Consider the following 6,001-nt stretch of genomic DNA (forward strand, 5'->3'; position numbering starts at 1 on the left):
ACAAAAAGTACAAGTATTCCATGATACAAAAGGCTCGTTCTCCTTGAAAAGTGCAAAATGTGCAAGATTCTTAGATAAGAAATATATCATCACATCTTTTAAGCACACATTCCTACTTTTTCAGAAAGGTGTAGTAACTGGATAGCGATGCTACAACAATGCAGTTTGGCCTTTTTCTCTGAAAGGATTTGCGATTTTTACTCCATCTTTTATGAATAAGAGTACGTACTTCGACCATTTAGAAACTTGACAGCTTTCTTACACCTAGCAAATAACCTACAAATCATTGCATAACGTCAAGGAATGTTACCGTCACTACTGTCAAGCAAGTTCCTAGCAGCAGCATACTGCTGGGTCGCGATGGAGAGCAAAAACTCATTCCTTTAGACAACCAGAAAAATAGTAAATCGGCATAAAAACGACAGTTTCTTGTCTCAAGTATGGCTAATCTAAGTGTCACGACCGTCTTACTATCATTATCATTTAATTAGGCTACATGCGTATTCCGCCTTACACAGTGTATAAGGCCGCAGATAGTAATGATATGTCAGAAGGCCTGGCTAACTATCTTCACTAGCCAAACAAACATTCTAGGAACTGAATCTTAACTCGTATGAAATGGTACAGACTGGCGACAGTACTGTTCAATGAGAATGAATTTCTCCTCCCTAAAACCTCACTCCTTCACTATAATTTGTGTTTAATCCTTTTTTTAAGCTCCCACTGTTCCTTTTCAACATCCTAAAGCCATTGCCTTTGCGGTTAGGAAACCCTGGAAACAAAGTTTGTCCACATTATAGAACTTCCAGCGCTACAGAAAGAAAGAGTTTAAGGCAACGTCCTAAAAGTGCATATATACTAGTTCAACTTCTTGTTTCAAGGCCCATATAATGCTATGCTTTAGGTATGCCTGCAAAGAGACACCATGTATTTGCTTCTTTTCTTTTTTTCACTCAACCCTTTCCTCTAATTACTGATAATAATTGTTCTAGATATCAGCTACGAGAAAATTGAAGCATATTTGATATATGACCCAGTACGTTTCCCGCGTCCATAAGTTGAAAGAACAGGGGACGGATACTAGGCCTCAAAAAGGCTCTCTACAATTTGATACCATGTTGTTCACCGCTATGAGTTCAATGCAAAATTTCAATCAAAACGAGAGATATAAATTACCATATGTAGAGATACAGATATTGCTTCACGTTTGAACTCGTCAAAACTAATGGAAGGCCCTTATGACTTGGCTAACAAAGGGTCAACATTGAAATTTTCGGTAGTCCATTGCGACCAATAATTACAATTTGCAAATCATTTGATTCTTAAGTATCGCGGCATCCGTTATTTGACTTAAAAAACATCTGGACCCCCTACCTACATTCACTAATTTATTTAGCAATGTCACTTGATGAAGTGATATCGTCCACAACAGTTGAGTTTCTCCGTTCTCCAGCAACGCATGCTTGTCCCAAACTTGAGTCTTAGGCAGCAAATATATGCCACTCGTAGGCCACTTAAACTTCAATCTTGTAAATTAAGACGAATATAAAGCATTGATTATGTATGGCAATAGATAATTGTACATTGTAAAGTAAAACTTTCATGAGTGCTCATAAACGTAGTCACAGTTTAGGTCTGGCATGGCATGCGTTTTCCCTAAATACATAGCACAAATTGTGCTGACCGGGGCAAAGAGGACTACGCAAACAGCCTCTGCTAGGTATGACGTAAAGTCAATGATAATACAATAACGTTTTAGTTACCATTAATCAAATACCCAATGTAATGATACCTCAAGAACCTACTCGAAACCCTTAAGTAATCATCCATTTGCTAGCTAGCTATCATTTCAGTCTAGATTTAGGAATATTTGATAAATGACTCCGTAATTTTGTCGTGTCAATAAAGGTTTTTAGCGCAAGGGACGGATACTAGGTCAACCAAACACCTTTCTACAATAGCGTGTAAATACATTCCTCAGTAGCGTGTAACTAATTTCGATGCAAAATCGTTTTTACAAATCAAAAAGATAATTTTACAAATCTCAAAGTTAAATAAAGGTCTTGATAACTTGACAGACAAGGGTTCAACATTAGATCTTTCGTTTGGCCATCGCAATCAGTTTTCATATTGTGTAAATGATTCGGTCTAAAGTATCCACTTTTTCCTTTGAAATAGTTGTGGAGCCCCTACCTATTATTGACCTTACGATATCATTTGACGGTGTGATTGCTTTGACAAGAGTTGAGTTTCTCCGTTCTCCAGCAACGCATGCTTGTGCCAAACTTAAGTCTTAGGCAGCAGATATATGCCATGCGTTTGGCCACTTAAGCTACAACATCTTCAACAAAGGCGGAAATATCGAATTAAGTGTAGCCATAAGTGTCATTGTAAGGTTAGTCTTTCATACGTGCTGAGAAAATTTGTCCCGATTTAGGCAAGAGAGTATAGCTAATCATAAGGCTTTATCGCTGTATATGTACGCAACGGTAATTGTGTTGACCGGGGCACAGAGGACTACGCAAATAGCCACAGCTATGGGTGACGTCAAGTCAGTGATAATACAATAGCGCTTTAGTTACTATCAATTAATTACGCGGTGAAAGAACACTCCAAGGGGTTAGATACATAAACCCATTTAGATCACACGTAAGACACATTCTTCAAGATGCGTTGCAAATCTAAGTACTGTGGAACTCCATGTGAACTCTCTTCACGCAACAATAACATATATCAACTACAGTGTCCTTACTTTAGTGCACATGCATTATTTGCATTTCATGGGCAAATACATGTCAACATCCTAAGTAATTGGCCTTGCGCTTAGCAAAACCTTGAACGATTTTTTAATTGTGTTTTAGTTTACCTTCTAATTAATCAAGAAAAATATGGTAACGGTTTTCGTTATTGTTGATTCTATTTAGTAAAATGTGAACATTGTATCATTTCCCAAAAACAATGTTTTCAACTAATATCTATTAATCCTTCAAAATTTGATCCAAGAAATTTATTGGTTCTTACGTTACATTTCAGTTAAACGATTGAGGTCAATCATTCTTATCAATCTCTAATTTTCTTTCTCCATACTTTTAAAATAAAGGAAATTTCAATGATAAAAATACTTTCTCTCTGAAATGCAGTTATGTCTACATGTTATTTATAACCAATATGTGTCTACTGACTTCTTTTGTTAGAAAGATGTATAGAATTATGATTGACGTGTCTTACTGACCTTGCAACCATCACGTACGGTCTACGTAAAAGGCATTACGAAGAAACCCAAATAAACAAAAGTACACTCTGCTTGTCACTTGGACAATCATATCACCTCTGCGAATTCATTGACTGTTAAGTACTAAATTCCCAATAAAGACTTGATCATTACTATATGTATAATTGCTAGTACCACATTGCTCCAAAATTTTATTTGTTGCACTTGGACCTGGACTGATTTTGTAAGTCTCTCGCATAAAATGTTTCCAAAAGATCCCTTGATGATCTTTTTGTTAAGTGTAAATATAGGTCAGCTTTTGGATTCTTAGAATGCTTCCTCATCTGGTACTGTCACTGTATGATACATTCTTGTAAAGCCTAAAGAGGCATTATCATTTTTGAACACAGAGAAGACAAACATAAGGCTCTTTTACTTGCCACCCAACCATGAAATCAACCATGATATCCACTTCAAGATCTTATTACCCTTGTTAATGAAAGAGAGACCTCTATTGCACGTCTATGCTGAGATGAGCCAAGTATAGGTCATGGTGACAAGCAGTAGCATAGTTACAGTGATAACAAAAATGTGATATCTAACTACATCTAAATACTAATTAATACCGCTATGTACATGTTCAATTTCTTCTCGCTTCTTAAGGCAGTTGTAGGTGTGAATGTTATGTAACATTTATAGGCCAATAATCTCTCCTGTGGTAAATGACATACTGCTAACCATAGGAAAAGAAACGATCAATACTAGTGGTCGTCCCTCAAATACACGATAACAGCAAATGTAATACTTCGATGCACAGTACGATGCAATTAATTAAGTAACAACGGAAGCATGATATACCAGATCAATATGTGTAAACTATCTTGGGTTGTATGTATATCATGCATACCTACAATGTACTATATATATGTGTACGTAAAAATGTCGTCAATATTAATGTATTGAATTGATAAGTCATTCACTCTCTTATCATCGTATATAAAAAAGACAATGGTAGGTGTCTCTACCTGGATCTTGGTGAGCTTGGGTTTCTCGTCGTATGTCTTTGCCAGTTTTAGTGCACCAGTTTCTGACTCGGCAGACTCCACCGCCTCATGGCTGGCCTTTAGTGTCCGATCGATGGAGGTAGGGACGGTGGACAGGTCCGCCAGGCACAGACTCGGTATGGTCGTCAAAATAAGTACAGAGACTAGCTTTATCGCCATAACCATTAGTTACATGCCTGTCTTCATAGATGGTGTTAGCGGACCCAAGGAAAGAAATCAGTCCTGCAAAGAAATCAGTCCTGCCCTTAACTTGCGCTGTTGGTGTCCTCTGTTGTGGTACCTATCTAGGATGGACCATTAAACTGGTTGACTAGTTTACAAGAAAGTTGCTATGATTTATTTGGGTCAACGAAAAAAAAAAAGGAGCAAATAATTCAAGCTCGAGTCTCAGTTGCCAATAACACAGACCAGTTCATTTCCTGCACGGGGGTCACTTTAATTTATTAGTTAAATACATCATTCCAACCCTTGGACGGAATATGTGTTAATACTTGTTTGTAAAGTTAAAAGGGTTGCAGGATCATTTTGAAAGTAAAATTCATGACGTCATCAATGCTCGCAATACTAAGTACTTCAAGAAATACCGCTTGCTAAGTGATGTTTTGCGTCTAGTGAGCAATTATAAGTAAACGACCCCTACAACCCCACAAATGGCAATTATAGGCCACCACGCTTTACTCAGGTGGTTTATAACACATGGTCGAATGATTAATAGCAACATAACGTTACACCCATTACGCAGCGTTAAGATTGATAGTGCATTAGATATTTGCACATGGATTATTCCCTGGGGCACAAATTGAACAGCTGTCGAACCGCAAAAAATATGTACGTTGTAGCGAGGTCAGTCGAAATGCCATTGTCCTAGATCGGCTCTTTTTCTCCCTTTTCACTTCAAAAACCAAAAATGCTTATAAGTATAGTTAGCTATTCGTTTACTTTAACATTTCTTCTCGATTGCGCTATTTGTAAGTATGGTATGAACGCTTTCATAATGATGTTCTTAACCATTTTTATTGTAAGAATGGATGGCTTTGATTTTTTTGAAGCGGACCCACACACGATTTTCCATGGATAGTTGTGTAACCGGACGGAAACACTAATAGGAAGGACAGTATCATCCTTCTATTATGTTAGAGATTAAAAATGTAAATTTTACCAAGATTAACAAATTTAATCTCGTATGTTTGTTGTGCTCTGTTTTTCTCATTTATATTATTAAGCTGGCCGACACACTGCATTGTAAGACAATTATATTCGTCTATGCTTTAGAAATTAGAATTAGGGAGAAATAAACCAAGAGCTTAAATCACATGCATTTATTGTACTCCAAGCAAAAGTAATATGTAGGAAAAGCATGGAGCTCTATCAGATTACGGCATTGTTTAAACAATTCTCGTAGGACCACCCACAGTCCATAGTGTACTTCTGAAGTCCACTGATATCTAATACACTCAAACGTGACAAGCTATGTATAATTTTCTATTTTGTAAAGTTCCGGAATGAATTACTACTCTTTTCAAAGTATTATGAAAGTGAACAGACATCAATAGTAAATCAAAAGTAAATCAACGTGCAAATACAATGCTCAAAAAAGGTAACACAATAATGAGTAGAAAGCTGCACAGCAAAGGTCAAGCAAACAAACAAACAAACGCACACAAACACTAAATTGACTGGATCAAACCTCTAGCACTCCTATTACTTGTTCAGCCCCATGCAGTCC

The sequence above is a fragment of the Branchiostoma lanceolatum genome, chromosome 5 (assembly GCF_035083965.1).
Source record: "Branchiostoma lanceolatum isolate klBraLanc5 chromosome 5, klBraLanc5.hap2, whole genome shotgun sequence".
Lineage (NCBI taxonomy): Eukaryota > Metazoa > Chordata > Leptocardii > Amphioxiformes > Branchiostomatidae > Branchiostoma > Branchiostoma lanceolatum.